The 17,865-nt window shown below is 30.8% G+C and overlaps 1 protein-coding gene and 1 long non-coding RNA gene across 4 annotated transcripts in view; one reads left to right on the top strand and one right to left on the bottom strand.

Annotated features, from left to right (window-relative positions):
* LOC148236158 (uncharacterized) overlaps positions 1–17,865 on the bottom strand; it is a 502,848-nt gene that overhangs the window by 8,221 nt on the left and 476,762 nt on the right. The window lies entirely within an intron of this gene.
* Positions 1–17,865, top strand: part of LOC148236192 (uncharacterized) — a 74,385-nt gene that overhangs the window by 36,128 nt on the left and 20,392 nt on the right. For 2 of the 3 annotated variants that reach the window (XM_088185086.1, XM_088185084.1), the window contains exons 1-3: positions 3,553–3,703; positions 5,937–6,025; positions 8,972–9,100. The gene's annotated coding sequence lies outside the window, so the exon portion shown is untranslated. Of the gene's footprint in view, positions 1–3,552; positions 3,704–5,936; positions 6,026–8,971; positions 9,101–17,865 lie in introns of those variants that run through there. The other variant, XM_088185085.1, reaches the window with a different exon arrangement.

Raw genomic sequence — 17,865 nt, 5'->3', positions numbered from 1 at the left:
AAGCACATTTAGAAATAATGTGGGTAGTGAATGGTGTATTGAAAAGGGACAGAAATCGCTATTTAATAATCCGATAGTTTGTTTCACAGTATAAGTTTTATTACACATCTCATTTCGGCATCCTCAAATATTTGCCTTGTAACAAAAAAAAATGGGAGTATTTTAAAACACATACGGCATACTCGGTGGACGGTAGTACACAAAAAACGGCATTTAAGTATATTTTTATTATTTACCGCAATGAATTATGATCGTTAGACTTTATCGGTTGATAGATAGCTCTTTAGCAAGAGATATGAACAGATTTTTTTAATACTCTAATGCAATTTTGATATAAATTATTTCATAAGATAATTAATATTTATTATCGATTTAGAAGTAACGTAAAATACTTATTCTTTCCTTTGGAAATATAAAAATAGCAAATTCTGCTTGTACAATTGCGTGCTTCATAAATATAAGATTATAAAATTTTATGATGCTTTTAAATTCGCGATAGTTGACAATGATCGGCACTTGTTATTCTTTTGACTCATAGTAAAAACACATTTTTTCTGTCAACAATATATTGGGACGGGTGAGCCCTTTCACGTGTTTTTACAATAATAAAATTCATATATTAAAATTGTCGCACGCTAACAGACATGAATAATTTAAATCGAGCTATCAAATATTGGGTATACAAAGTACAGTGAATAATAATCAATACTGCAATAAAAATCTACCAGCAATAATTTTTATTTCAATCCCATATGTTGCACAGTATATAATATTTTAATAGAAACTTCATAAACTGACTGACCGCTATCAACTCTGTCAAAAAGCATTTTTTTGATTAGAAATCTCACTATTCACAAAGAATAGCTTCATTGCTTAATAACGTTTATTTAACTTGTTGAACTTTAAGTTCTACCATATCACAAACCATTTCATATATTCGACAGAATACTGTCTGCTGATTAATGGAATATTTTTAACATCATTTTGGTTATTTATTGTGGAAGTAGCAAAAAACACTGCAGGAAAATGAGCGTTTTAATTAAATTTATCATTAATAAAAGCAATGTGCTCAATGGATTATTAGTATTTTTATTTTGAGCTTAATGAAGTCGAGAGGATTCTAAAATATAAAAATTGAAAAGAAAGGAAAACACAAATTGATGTTATGTTGCAAGCGTCGTTGGAAGTCTCTCTCAGGTCATAATTCCTCATTTACGACCGAAAGTCAAGGGCAAGGATTCACATTGTCTGAATTTTGTCGGGTGTGTGCGAAATCATAAAATTTTCAATATTTTTTACAGATGTTAAAATCACAAATACCGTGAAAAAAAACTTTAACGACTTCATGATTTATTATCATGGTTAAGATTAAATTATAAAAATATGGCATCTGTTAAATAATAGTAATAAAGTTAATGTTTTTATCTTTCCTTGACTCCTTAATATGTCGGAATAGCTTAATCCTGCAGCAGACACCAATTCTTAGACTGGCTTCAGTACGATTTCCCAATACTTACTTATATGTATTAATTGATTTACCTCGTTGTAACGAATTAGTTCCTTATTTTAATAATTTAACTGATATTTTTGTTTTTAATTTGTATATTCTTCTTCTTGCATCTCTTAATGTGTTCAGATTTAATTGCTTTTACTTTCCTTTGCCTGTAAAATAATACAATATTATTTAACCTGTGGACCAATCTAAATATCACTGTACAAAGATGCTTGAACACAAATACTACGATATATGTTATTAAGGACGGAATAGCGTAGTTCTTAACGTCTCAGACTAATAACTCTGAGGTTACTGGTTCCAGCCCCGGCAGTAGCACTCAAATTTTTATTTAAAAAAATCGACCCCAGCTGCAGTGACATCTATTAGTTATAAATTATATTACACATAATAATTTATAATTATTATTATAGATGTCACAGATTCCTAGAGTTTCACTCCGGTTGTTAATACTTAATTACTCAGTTGGTACAGATTTACCCTGTTGTAACGCATTGGGCTTACGCCTGTCATGTTACAGCAGAAGATTTAATAAAAATAAATAAATAATCCAATTATTATTAACCTGAAATATCTGGGTTCGAATCCCGTATAGAGATCTGAAATTACTCTAAACGATCATTACCGATTAGGTTTTCCTAGATTTTTCTAATCTAACGGATGAATAATTAAAATACAATCAAGCTATGTCGTACATAGCGATCTTTTAATTGTAAGTTGTAATTATATTTTTAACTAATATCATTGATTTACAGAATGATTTTAGTCACGAATTTATTTATATGTATTAAAACCATCGTGACTTTACAGGTTACAGGTGGTCAAAAACAATCAATAATACCATTTAGATACGCACAAAAAATATAATAAAAATAAACGATAAAAAATGTAAATTGTATGAATCAGACTAGCTCCTCGTAGCTGACATTAAACAGATCGTTGTGCAATTCCAGCGTGTTAAGGAACCAGATAGCGACAGCTTTAGGCGAGTCGGCTAGTGCCGACGTTCTAGCCCTAACGAGCATCAAATGATTATATATATTTTTTAAATATATATTTTTTTTATATATATTTTTTTAATAATATCCGAAAGGGTACCCAGATTTTAGCGCGCGGGACTTGGCGCGCCGACATTAGCGCGCACTACAACTTAATTTATTTTATATTTTTGACTACTCATTTAAAGAAATTTAATTCTGCCAAAATTACATCTTATTTGAGATTAATTGGTACTTGTACAATTGTACAGCATAAATATTTTATTGATTTTCAAACTGCTTATCGCTAGCAATTTAGATTTTCATGGAAAATACAAGAAAATACCTTTTTGACAGATAGTTTCGAATTAAACAATTATTTATACAATACGAAGGTGCTTTTGAGAAAGTAGCTAATTACATATTTGAGGGAATCGTCGTACATCGGTATAAAAATATCGACAAATCCGATGCTTCTCTTCATTAAGAATGCGAAAAGTAATAAATAAAGCTTTTTACTGGAACACATAATAAATTTTCAAATGTATTTCGTTTTTTTCTATCTGGTTCTATAATTACTTTGGGTGTCAAATACCACCTTCTAATTAATTCCAGTATTTTAATATAATATTACTTACGTCACTGTGGCGCAGATGTCTACACATATTCACCCAATAATTACAAATCAGAGTTGTATGTTATACTTCTGCGATACAACTATGAAACGCGAACTCAAATCTTAATTATTGAAGACCACCATGAGTGTCGATTTAAAACGTGCGCAAATAAAGAGTTGTGCAGATTTCTTCCTCTCATGGTCTCGTATTTGCTATATACATATAAACTCGCACTGGTAATCGGTTAACTTTCGAGAAAACACTAACCCTGTTGGGCGATAAATAAAGTATCGGCGTCTGAACAAACGATTCAACGAACACTTCTAAGAAATATCTCGAAACGCGGCGCAAGAGTTAACTGATTAGTATATATGTACGTCCACAATTTTCTGCACTGATATGCGTGAGTGCATAAGGTCACTTTATACATATATATAAATAAAATAGTCATAATAGTATTGAAATCGAAGACAATTATCCACTTTTAGTCGCATCGTACACTTCTAACTGTGCGCAAAGCAAACCCTTATTGTCGTTAACCAGTATATTTTTATACATATTATAAACATATGTATACTCACATACACAAACGAGAGGTAATATGTGACGTGTTACATAAACAGTGTGAATAAGTTATGCAAGGCTAAAATATTCTTGCTAAATATCTTATGAAAACTTTGGATTTGAAATCTTATTTATAGAAAGAAGTAAATTGTTTAACTAGTAATTATGATATATATATACAATTTTATTTATTGTCAATATTGTAGATAAGTGGTTAAATGGGTTAGATTATATTAAGTACTATGTTTCAAAAATATATTTATTAGTAATTTATTCATCATATTCATTGTTTTTTTTAACACATTGTTGTCGGGACACGGATTTTTCCGTTTTTGCGGAACTGCTGCTAGATTGCGGGACCCGTAAAAATCCGTTTTTTGTAGTCTGTTGCTAGAAGTCGGCTCACGTGTTTATCCGTGTAATTTGAACTGCATTTTTTTTTTGTTGTCAGCAGCTAAATGTCACTGCTTTAATATTTAATAAAGACATTATTTTATTCGTCGTCGAATTTATTACAGTTCCACCAAATGTATTGTACTAATTTTGATATTGAATTTTTATACCGTACAAAAATGATATAAAAGTTAATTAACGAACTATAAAAAAATCCTGTTATCCCAAATATCTTCCATTATGTTCAATTCTATTCAAGATGCTTCGAGGAATTACTTTCTACCTGATGTAAAAGAAGGGATGGTCGGGAGTGAGAAAACAAAACAAATTCCAATGAAACTTGACCTGGGGTAGATAACAAGCAACGGTCATTGCGACATCTGTGACTTGTTATAAAAAAATACATCATTACAGTTACGCGTTAGTGTTCGTTCGATTGTCTCTAAAAAATAGTTTTACACCCCGAAATGTAAATAAATCTGATGATGAATTTTGTGTGGATAATTTATCTGATTATTGATGATTGCACCAAAAGTGTGGCTATGTACCTTTTGACATACCTCTATACAGAGTTTTTAGAGATATCATACGTTGAAAAACTATTCATAAATACAAATTGTGACATATTTTAGTTTTATTTAGTGTTTAATTCGATTTTTTATTACATACATTTTTATAATGCTTTTTGTGCAAAATTAACGCAAGTTTCCAGTGAATATAAAACTGTCATCCTCCATGTTTCTTCTTCATTTGATAGTACTGTTTATAGTAAGTCTGTGTTTAAAATTTCATAATTTTATATTGTATCCGAAAAAAAGTTTCCGAAAAAAACGCGGAAATTCTTCGTTTCCGAAAAATTCCGCGGCTGCTAAAAAATGACCCGCGCCAGGCTTGAAACAATGCGCGAAATCACCCGACAACAATGTGTTTTAAATTATTTTTATTAACCAGAAACTATTGCCACCTAAAATATACTATGATCGTTTATGAGCGTTTAGATCGTAGATATGGCTTTGAGAAGTTAAAGAAAGGATGTTCTTTTGTGCCTGATTTAATTTTAAAACATTGCAAAATCAGTGTTGCTATTTCTCTACAGTTTATTTTTTTATCTTATTCTCAAGTCGTCGTTATTTCATGATATATGGAGATGCACAAAAATCACCCATACTCATAAAAATGGTTACAATTTGTGCATTTGTGCATAGAGTCATGTGTTTTGTTAGAGTTAGACGAATCGCTCGTTCCATTGTCACTAACAAATAAATGACAAAAATGGCATTTTATATATTTGTTAACATCGTAATACAACTTCTTGAATAAATAAAAATAGGTATGAGTTAACCCTTTCTATGCTACAAATAACAATAAAAATTAGCCACCGTTGCGAAATATAATTATGATATCATATTTATGCGAAATGTTTTAATCAGGCATTAAAAACCCTGAGAGTTGTGACTTTGCAACAAGACGCAGGTTGAAACTAGTGAGAATTTTATTAGATTTTATTACATATTGCGACAGACTATGATGCGCTAGATCGTTATTCTCCGAGCGGTGGTGGAGAAGCTGGCGCAGGGATGATGTTCTGGTTGGTGTGGTAGCGATTGTGTATTGTGGAGGTTGATCCCTCTCTGCTGCGCTGCTCGTATGGTGGAGTCAAAAAATGACAATCTGTCTCTTTGAATAATAATGTTTATTGTGAAAGTGGGTGTTCTTGAAGACAGTGTTCCGCTCCTCTTATTTCTTGTATAATATGTGAAAAGTGCGTAAGAAACTTATACTTGAAATATATGAGATTATATGTACATCTCAAACGACTGTAGTCAAATTTTACTTTTTGATAAATATATTCTTGGTATGATTTTTTTCCAGAGTTAGGCCCCTCAAGGAGAGCGGGCTCTTCGCCCCTCTCGGCAGGCCTGCTCCTGCCGTTCACCAAAACAGAGGCGAAATATCTTAATGTAAGTAGACGTCTTATATACTGATTTTTAAAAAGCTTTCGACAAAGTTTATCATAGTTCATTTAAAAAATATAGTTTGATCTCTGTTGCTCAGATGAACTAAATAATCCATTAGTATTAGATATTTGAGCGATACAATATTTGTCCTTATCATTACGCATGAATCACATAAATACGGCTGGTACAAATTCCAGTTTTATCATGTATGCATATGATTTTTATTTTTTATATGCATTAAATCTGTTTCGGAATATTTTTATATTTTGCCTGCCCTTTAGATTCGGAAAATGTAATATTATGTCATTATCTAGATCTCATTCACCATTAAAATATTTCAATAATCTCGTAGGAACGTTCTGACTAGAGAAACTTCCACTCAAACACTTGAGAGCAAAACGGCTATTTTATGAGGAACTTTTAAATCGATTAATATGTTTTAAGTACACTACATTTTTGCAAAAAATAATTACATAAGTACCTTCCAAAAAAATATTATTCAAAGATATGTTTTGTCGACCTAGAAATTCACAGCATACATTCTAAAAAAAATAATAAATAATATCTCCAGTGTTTCGCTCATGACTCAAACAAACGACAAACTTAATTAGTACACAATTATATTATACATTTATATATATTATAACTGAGTATTGATTATTTTTGCTAAACATGTTTTCGTAATCATAAGATTATTAGAGCTGAATTTATATATTTTAATTGCTTACACGTCAAACGCATTATATAATATCAATTTATTATATGTACTCAGGCAAATGGTGATAATATTAACAAAAATTGACAGGCGTGATATTTCAATTACTTTCATAAATCACAAATTATGACGACGATAAGAATGTTATAAGAACTCTTATTAATTTGTAATTTCACACCTTACATTTTTTATATGACGCATTTTATATTGACACGTCGCCACTTCTCGCAACTTGTAATGTACAATTTGCATCTTTGATCGAAAAACTTTATATATAATATAACAGAAAACGATATATAAAAACGAAAACCAGTTATGAGATAACGTTTGATTTACGTATATATTAATTATTACTAATATTCACTAAAATTAAAATTAAATATGTTTGGCTCAAGATAAGATTTTTGCACAGCATTGTTTTACAAATAATTATCTTTTAATTAATATAAACATACTTTTTGTTTATATTATTATTCGATAAACACTATTTAGTCTATTCGTACATTTAGCTGATAAGTTTTGTATTCATACTGAACCGCATAGATCGGTCCAAAACTGCTATTTCAATAGTGGTGGAATCACTGGTCTTCTCAAATCTTAAGTTAATTCATATCTGCTCTCTAGTAACCGAGTGGCTCTCAATCGAATCCGAAGATTAAAGCGGAACTACTAATTGGCAGCCAATAATCAAATGCTGTCTCTGAAATATATTCCCAATATTTTATTCGTACGCAAATAAATCTATCTTACAAGAATCTGCATAACAAAACGTTATATCGTTCATATATGTATAATACAAACAATCAACCGGCACGATAAGCCAGTGACTAATACCTAACATAAATAACTCAGTGTTGTTTTAATTTCTATAGATCAGAATTAGTGATTAATATACAAATTAATTTCGATCGATCATCACAGAATGGTTTTCCTAGATTTTCCTAATCTCGCGGATTAATATCACAATGAATAATTAAAATAAAACCGAGTAAGGTACATACTGCCATCTAATAATTGTAAGCTGTTAGAATAGCTTATATTTAATTTAAAATATATACTATATACATCAGTGGCGTGCGGTGACTTTGAAACAGGGTATGCTATATTTTTAAATTTATTTTCTTTATATTATAAACATATTATGTATTTATTTTTTGAAAATTAATTTTATTCGACGCTCCTTCTTACAAAAGTCAGCAATAACCGCATTATATAATATATTGTCTTTCTTTAATTTGTCTAAAAGTTTTTTTTCGATTGATATTAATTCAAGAGCAGCTGATAATCTATTCTCACTTTTTTTAATAATGTGTTTGATTCGCTTAGAAAATACAACAATTCAACAAAGTTGCCTCCATTTACGGTATTATTTTTTCAGAATGTCCTCGAAACGAATGTTCTTGTTTAGATAAACAGCAAATCACGTAAATTAATTTGGAAATAATATTCATTGCTTTGCTGTTTGTCAAAACAAATCATTCATTTGGGTACACTAAAAATAAATAAAAAATTCAGAAAGAAAGATTTAAAAAATTGCCGAAGAAATAAACAGATTAAAAATGTTAACCGCACAATGGTTGATGGCGGGCGTTCTTAAATACAACGACGTGTATAGGCTAAAGTTCTAGTGCGCATGCGCGACAAATTCACTCGCAAAGAGCATGGCGCACGCGTATCGACTACGCCCACCCGCTCTTCAGTCGGCATATGCCGTTCTATCGAAGAGGGTGTGTGGCTGATTTTCTGAGCGTTTGCATTTCATAATTACGTAAATTAAAAAAGTGATTAAATAATAAAAATATTTAATTTTTAGAATCGTATTACAATCATAAAGCATGCGCTGCATCTACCGCATGTATGGGCCGCACGCCACTGATATACATATATATGTATATCACTGATTTTGATTTCAATCTGGTTTTTTACTAATTACTTAGTAGTTCTTGATTTGTTTTTCCTATTGTAACGCATTGGTATTATTGTATATTAACGCATTCCAGGTGTAAGCCCAGGTATTTTAACGCTTATTTTCCATTTTACATCACTGCATTCTACATTTAGAAGAGGTGCTGGTAGAAATTGTCTACATTTTGTGGAAATAATTACTTCTGTTTTAATTCTTTTGATTTTTATTTTCCATATCTCAAATTATTTATTTAATTTTTGATTGGTTTAAGACCATAAGCACTTTATTGTCAGCGTACATAGATAAACGATTTTTTTTATTTTTGCAGTATAGTTCGAATACAAGACAAAAAAAAACGGCCCAAGTAAACTTACCTGAGGAACTCTATCTGGAATTTTACGCGGCATCGAGTGTTCGGTATTTATTGGAACAACATAACTTCTACAATACTTATCAGGTAAGATATTTTGTATTTGTATTGTATATGAATTAAACTTGCATGCCATTCTGTGTCGAAAGCTTGTTCTATATTCAACATTAAAAGACCCGTACTCTTTTTATATTAAAATTACCACAAATATGCTCCGTCAAACTATTAAGTTAATGTGGTGTCGAGTGATTTTTGCGGAAACCAAATTGTTCGTTAATAATTTTATTCCCTAAAGTTTTTTCAAACGCATGAGGAATATTTTTTCAAATATTTTACTAACTGAATACTTAATCGGAATGTTAAGATCTTTATCGGGTATTTTTATCGCATGAATTTTAGCGGTTTTACTAATGTTTGATAAATACCCAAAACATAAGCAGACGTTAAAGATATTCGTTAAATACAAATTGCAAATTCCATGAAGCTATTTAATCAACCTTTTTTTTTATTTTTCAAGTTTTTAATGACATTTAAAATTTCCCATGAGCTTATTTTGCGAATTAAATCTTTATCTACCGCGAATGCTTCAATTTTTATTATTAATCTATTTTCAGTTTTAGAGTGCTAAATATTTTTAGTGAGTTCTTACGATACAGAAAGAGCGTCAGCTTATACCTCTATTAACTAGTAATTATTGTGCCTTTAATCTTGGTTATAGGTACTATTATTAAAACCTTAAATTTATTTGGTACACACGGTTTAGATCAGTGGTTACAAAATTTTTCGAGAAATACCCCAAAATAAATTCAAAAACAACGTTATTAACCTATATTTTAAAGTGAAAAGATTGTGGAATACTGTTATTTTTTTACTGTATTGTATGGTTTGCCGAATAAAGTAAAGTCTTTAATTTCAAACATAAGTTAATATAATATTAGGGCTCATGAGGAAAAAAAAAGTATTAAAATGTACCCAATGGAGTGTGCAGGCTCTCTGGTGGTACAACATCAGAGACTGCAGTCACTGGGGTACGCTCTAGCATCGTCAATCCTATATTTGGGGAGTGGAGCGCTAATGAGTACTCCTCAATGTAGCTGTGCCCAATGTAGCTATAATGAGGGGTGTGGCTTTCCCACGTATAGCTGATATGACTTCATGACTCAACGGAATTTCAATTGATAAGTCATCTCTTGTCTCGCCTCACCATTGTAATTTAATTTTTTGCGTTCTAATGTATAATAACAACTATATAAAAAATAGGGTGTTTCAATGTCAGAGTAATTTGTACACCATCTTTGAGGTTCATCAATTTCTATATTTTCGTTTTCAATTCGTTAGAAAGATATGTGTTTGAAAATTATAGTAGCCTTTTTATTACTTCCGCCTGTGCATTTTAAAAAGCTTTTGCAGCTCTTGATTTGAAATTGAATGCATACTTCATTATTTAAAAGAGTTCAAAAAATGCCTCTGCTAATTCTTCAGGCTCTTCTGGCGCATCAGACATGTCACAGTTGAATGAACAGTGTGTGTATTTTATTTTAATATGCATTAGTGCCTTCACAGTCTTTAAAAAATAAATTAAAATGTTGCTCTGTTCTGATTTCAGTCTTCAGTGCAGTAGCTTGAATTCAAAAGTTAATTTTTTTTACTGAAATTATATCGATATTTCATCTTTACAATACTTTTTTCAAAGTATTAAAACGCCTAAATATGGTACATGTACAACGTATTTGAATTTTTCTCACTTCTATGTGATAATGTAGTTCGGCATATATAGTGGTTAGTTCAAAATAATTTATTAAACAGTCGTGTATGTGCATGTTTAATATTTGAGACGAGTTTTTATTGCAATATACTTTGTTCAAGATTTTATTTGTCGTCGAAATATTTTTTTTTATTTTACACATTTGTCATGCGTGCTTTTGTCGGTTCGCGTTTTTGTCGGCGCAGTTTTGTACGTCTTAACATATGCAACCATACAGTCTTCCAATTTTAATTCATGTATTTATTAATGTTAGAGTGGTATAAGTTGGTTATTAATATCACCCATTCTAGTGTTTTTCAATTTTTATCGTTTTTGGGAGATTCGAATTACTAATTATTATATAATTAAAATTATTTTTTTAGGTATTCTAAATCTCGCAGATAAATATTGTGATAAATAATTAAAAAATAAAATTAGTCTGCAACGTCTTAAGACTAGTAACTCTGAGGTTGCGGTTTCGAGCCCCGGGAACGGCACTCGAATTTGTATTTATAAAAATGCGCTATTATTAAAAAGCGGCCCCAGCTGTAGTGCTATTGATTATAAGTTGTACAGCACATAATAATTTATAATTAATAAGATAGATGTCACCGATTCTCAGACTTTCAGTCTGATGGTTAATACTTATTTGTAGGTATTCATTATATCTGATTGACTTACTCAGTTAGTATAGATTTTCCCGTTGTAACGCATTGGGCTTACGCCTGACAGGTTACAACGAAGATTTAATAAAAACGTCACTGATATACAGACTTTGATTTCAGTCTAGTTTCTCTTCGCTTACATAGTAGTTGTTGATCGTGTTTCTTTTGTACTCGCATTTCATGTTTCAACGGAAGATTTATACTTAATAAATAAACTTTGTGAAAGACATAAATTAAAAAAAAAATTTAAGGCATATGTACCCTAGTAGCGATTGTATATTATTAGCTGCGAATTGCTACTGACATCTGTAGTCTCATTAAGTTGAACATCAAAATGTATGTTCTCTTTTATTGAAGAAAACTCGTTTTTTCACATTATCTGCCAAAATAGAAATTCTATGTTTCACATATTTTACAGACATCCAATCAATTAATTTTTGAAGGCTGATTTGAGTGCAGTTTTTCTTTATCTTACTCTTTTTGGAAAACTGCAATCGGTTCTTTAAAATATATATTATATGACACTGTGGTTCCATTTGATCATATTTTTGTATCAATAGTTCTAAGCAAAAATTAAAAACTCATACTGTTTTTTTTCTTTTTTAAGCCATATACGTAGTACTTATATGATAATAAATTCCCAAATAGAAAAAAATATTCCAAAAACACAACTACATGTGAAAACATATAGAACTTCACAACTTTTAGAGTAGAATATCTACCGTAAGAACATTCGTTCTTTCAAATATTTATAAATAAAAAGATATATTTTTATAATATATAAATATTACACTATATCTATAAACGTAATAACAAATCAAACAAACCAATGCATACACTGGTCGTTGACTTGCGGTCCTATTGGCACGACCAGCTGCTAATCAATGTTAAGCTCACTTGCAGTGTAAATACAAACCTTACGCACGAGAGCTCTATTTCGGACCTCAATACTCAATCCCAGCTCCGATTTCGTAATCCTGATGTACAAAATACATATACATATGCCAAGTGTGCTTTTGATTATACTTTATGTCCTGCCACCCTCTTCCAACCACTTAACGTGATGAGATGGATGGAGCACATGACGATATTTTGTATGACTCAAAAAACGCTCTAGAAATGATTTATAATAACCCAATAACCGCACGTGTTCTAAGGTGTTAACTGCCAGCCTTGGATCAAGTGCACTTTGAAAGACATAAATTAAAGTAAATTAGTGATGGCAATCGACCATTTAGGCAGAAAAGGGATTTACTTAACTACTTTGTTGTGGTTCAATCTAAGAGCTTTTGACTTATTTTTTTAATGAAGATCTTATTTCATTGTCTTTATGTTATTAATTTTATAATAAATTTTGCTTTAATTTTGATTATTGGATTGGAGATGTAAAAGCAAATATGAGTTCAAAACAACAGTAACTGATAGTAAACTATGTAATGCTTATGGTGTGTATACTGTTAAGAAAAGTGCGGTGCAATGGTGCAATGGTGCAAAAATTTAGTGCTGGATATGAGACCCTTGAAGACAAGAAAGGTTTTTGGCATCCTTCTTTATTTAACCCTTTGAGAAGTTAGTTAATTTATACACATTCGTTAATTTTTTAGTATACATCTAGAAGTGAGTTAATTTTACGTCTTTTTCCATAATTATTTATGTTGTTTTTTATTTCTTACTATTTTATATTGCATTTATAGTAAATTATAGAAGAAAAAAATCAGTGATTTTTAATTTATTGCTTTGATTTATATCAGTATGTTTTATTAATTTATTTCATATTATTCGGCTTTTGTGATTTTTTAATAGCAATACAGAGATTTTCAATATTTTTTAATAATATTAATATAAAATATTTTTTGTTATGGTAATTTATTTCACACTCTTTAATTTATTGCTATTATTTTCTATATAAATTCATTTACAATAATTAAAAATAAATAATTATAATGTCTTCAATTTTTTTTCTTCAGTAATATATATTATGTAAATATTTAGCTATCTGGAGTATCTTAAAACAGTGAAAGATCGATTACCGTACATGTACGGCGATACTCCTCAAAGGGTTAATAAAAGTTAAGTCCAAATACATTTTCACCAGCAGATATATATTTCTACTAGCGAAAATATAATTTAACTGATAGTCGCTAATATGCTGTTCTAAAATGTATATGAAGCTCAATTTGTTAGTTGCGAAACGTCCATTCGCTGTTTAAACCCAAACCTAACTTTCGTTGGGTCAAGTCAAGTAAGGGGAAATAAGCGGAATAATAAGTACAGACAGACATCGCATCTTATATATCGCTCCATAGTTTGTCTGCATTTTGATATTACACTTTGTTTTAAAAATATGATATCCTTACCGATAATATTGTGAATTCTATTATAAAAGGGCAGATCAAAGTATATTCAAACCGAATTTTGATCAATAGAAGAGCGCAAAAACAATTATCACTTCTCTGAAGGCAAAAATTCACGTCAAAAGCAATAAAATGTGTCGGCGCTCGGTAACGAGCGTTCCCACTGCGACAGCGACGGCACGATTTTATTGCTTTTGACGTGGATTTTTGACTTCTGAGAAGGAATTGTTTTTTGTGCTCTCCTATGGATCAAAATTCGGTTTATATGTGCTTTATTGAATTCTCACTTGTAATATTGTCATAAAAAGTTTGATAATCGAGCTTTTTTACAGCGATGGTACGATTTTATTGCTTTTAACCTGGACTGTAACTTCACTATATGGCAACACTGATCAGCAAAGAAAACACTACTAATTATCATGTTAATATTATGAATAGATATTTTTAATAATTTTTAGTGCCTAATTCACATAAAATATGTCGCAACCGTGGCTAATTTTATGCGAATATTTATTTGTAGCATAACTCGTACCTATTATTATTTATTCAAGAAATTATATTACGATGTTAAAAAATATTTGTGATGAGGCCCGGAATCATTGTTTTCTCGGGTCCCGGGGTCGTTCTCGGTGTCCCTTGATATGATTATGCGGATCTTAAATAAAATCCACTTTGTGAGATAGCAAAATTCAATAGTGAAATAGTGTATAGGAAAATGTAAATAGGATGCGCTCCAGACAGTCAATTATATTACCGTATTTACGAAAGACTTATCTGCGTAAAGGTATAATGGAGAGAATGGAAAATAGTGCATAAAATTTAGTTTGAACTCTGTATACACAACAAATTATATGTATATGTTTATTGAGACTTCATTACTTTGAGCTTCAGAAATTTATTAATTAAATAAGCTCTTTCATGCTATAGTATCAGCTTCGTAATTAAATCATCGACGCTGCGCTGTTTCAAGATTTTAATTTAATAATCTTTTATGTCTTATTTCTATATTTTTCAATTGAAACTCACTTAAAATATCAGTTTTGTCGGTGGTGTTTACAGTTAATTGGCGCAATTATTATTTTTGTCTTTGATATCAATGGCATATATTATACTTTAACTGTGATATGTTATTTCATTAACATATAAGATTTAAATTATTTGGCGAACTTTATAAATTATTTTTATTATCAATATCTAGCAGTGATTTTAATTAAGTATTAATGATAAGATGTTATGAAGGGTTATTTTATGAACATAAAGTAGTTAGGGGTTAACTAAGCCGATGTTTGTTCAAAGCAGCACGATTTAAAATTTATTTTAAAATATGGACACAGGTCTCTATTTGCCCACGGGGCAATATGTTGTAACAAATTGAATGTATGTACTTGCTTCTCCATTAACGTATCAATCTGTTGTACTCAAGCTAATTACGGGGGTGAGTAGCCAGGTTTGAGTAGAAGAACAGAGTTCCTCAAACGTAAGTGTGTATGAAGCGGAAATTTTGCTCCAATAAATGATAATGCTTTATCACACGCCAAATCACTAATGACTTTATTGCAAATTTACATGGGTTGTATTTATTGTATTTATTGTATTTAGAGCATAACAGATTTGTGCCAATTCACCATGCATATTAAAAAATAGTGCCTCCGTGAACTGCGAGTACCTGGATGAGAACAAATTAATATTATCCTTCGGATAGCTATGCTTATTGGAAAGTTGTCTAATACTACATTTTTAGCAGCACTTAAATGGCACATGCAACTAGAAAGAATCACATCCCAACATACCTAGAATAAATTTTGTGGTAAATAAAAATTAATAATATTTATTTAATATGTGTATCTCAGAAACCTTTTTTACACTTTTTCGCAACCAGATCAGAAAACATACTCAAGAGTATAGCTCACTAAGTGATTATACAAGGCACACAGTGCCCTCGAGATCTACAATTAATTCACGTATCGCAAGACAAATCCCAACATCTTAGATGCGTTATTGCATATGTTTTCTATATTATCATTTTTTATTTTATTTTGTTTATTTATTTAGCTAATATATAAATAATTTTACACTAAGCATACATAATATAAACATAAACAGAAAATAAAAAATATGTCTTTATTCCATTAAGGAAACCCGCTACATTTTTATTTTTTTGAATTGTCTTAGGAATATTATTATACAAATTAAACAACTCCCCTTATGGTCTTAAATTATTTCCATTTCTTGTATTAAATCATATAACATTACATTATATAAACATATTTATAATCAAATATCTAAGACCAATACTTTATACTGAATATTTTTTTAAATACTATAAATTTCCCAAAACCAAAAATTCTTTATATAATAGATTTATAGGTATATAAATATAATCATCACCATAAACATACACACATAAGCTGGTAACGTTTCAGAATTAAGTTCTGCAAATATTGTAAAAATTTAATTTTAGGGACCTTGCGGCCAATGAGACTCCTGGTCGAATCCTATTAGACTGTTTATTATTTTATATTTACAAGTTTGTTAATGGACGAATACGGCGTGACGTTTCGTGATGTCGGAGTTCGTGCAGTTGATGATGCTCAGGATGGCTCAAGCTGCATGTGACGTGCCAGGAGTGTCAGGTGGAGGCGCGTGGCTGTTTCCTCAGGAAGGCTGCTGGTAGCTCGACTGCCGCAGATTCCGCTCTCTTGTCTCGTGCCTCAGCGCCTCGTCTCTCGCTTCACTCTCGTGGATTGTCCTTGGGCCCTCTGCCAAGGCGTGTTGTCCACTGCGGATCAACTCGGATCAACTGCCGTCTCCTCGTCGGAGTCCGGGCTTATATTTTTTAGGGGATGCACCCTTGCTGGCCAATCACGCTTGTGCGTCGATCTCCTAGCAAATCGCTGGAGTCGCTTCGTAGAATTCGAGAAATCGGATGTTGCATATTTGGAAGCGAGTTTTTGCTTGCTCCGACTTTCGAATTCTACGGAAAGGGTTTGCTGTTGTGATGATTAATTGCATCCGCACCGTTTAGTCACAAAAGGGATTCTCTTAACGACCCGTGTTGTGTGGTCAAAAGAAATCCCTCTTGCGCCATGATGTTTGTCTCATTGTTAATGGTGAACATTCTTGGTTACGGGCATTAACAATGAGACAATTGCCATTTTTTTGTGCGTTACTATGCATGGTGGTCGACAGTCGCCACATAATGAAAGAAATAATAAGTTTATTTTTAATTATACCCATGTGTATAGTAGTCGTGATTACTAATTTAAAATAATATTAAAAATAATTAATAGCTCAAAAAAAATGTATGTATCTCACGAATAGTCGATCATAATTTGTCGCGGAATACATTTTTAAATAGATGATTTTCTAAATTTATTTACTTCTTGTCGTTGCAGAAAAATTTGGACGAAAAAACCATATTTAAATTAAAATGTAACAGTTTATAACTACGTGCCATTCTACTTTGTTTAAAAATCGGTTGACTTTTGCTAAAGTAATAAAATAATTCATATTTACAACAACAGACGTAGATTAACAAAATTTCAATATCGCAGTTAAAAAAAGTTTCGTCCTCATCTCCCGCTGTTAACTGAAAAGCGACGCGACACTAGGATTCTCGCTTCATAAGATGTTTTAATACCTTTGACCTTAATTGTAAACTCCTAAATTGTGAACTTTCTAGAAAGAATTAAAACTTTTGGCAGCGGAATTACATATTGTAGTATCCTTTCAGTACATAATTTTGCTGAGACGCTTATTTAGAATTACTTGTTATTTTAGAGATGTATGTATATATAATATATACATAAATCTTCTAATAGTTTTTGTATTGTATCACTTTGAATTTTTAACCAACCTTCTTTAAGAGTTAGAGTATTATATAATAGTTCTCTTTTTGACGACCCTTACCTAAGGGCTTCCATAAAAGTTTATACAAAATAAGTTTTGTAATTGATTTCTAAATATCTTTAATATTTTTTACTACTTTGACTGTATGTTGGGTTCGTTATCTTTCCAAAAATAAAAATAGAGCCCAGAAAAGGAAGTCTAGATGGTTTTGCGTGATTTTTAATAATTTTCTAATACCGT

Source organism: Plectrocnemia conspersa, unplaced genomic scaffold (assembly GCF_051122295.1).
Source record: "Plectrocnemia conspersa isolate PC_06_02 unplaced genomic scaffold, ASM5112229v1 ptg000004l, whole genome shotgun sequence".
Taxonomy (NCBI): Eukaryota; Metazoa; Arthropoda; class Insecta; order Trichoptera; family Polycentropodidae; genus Plectrocnemia; species Plectrocnemia conspersa.
Note: the sequence above shows the minus strand (reverse complement) of the source record. Positions and strands in the feature narration are given on the sequence as shown.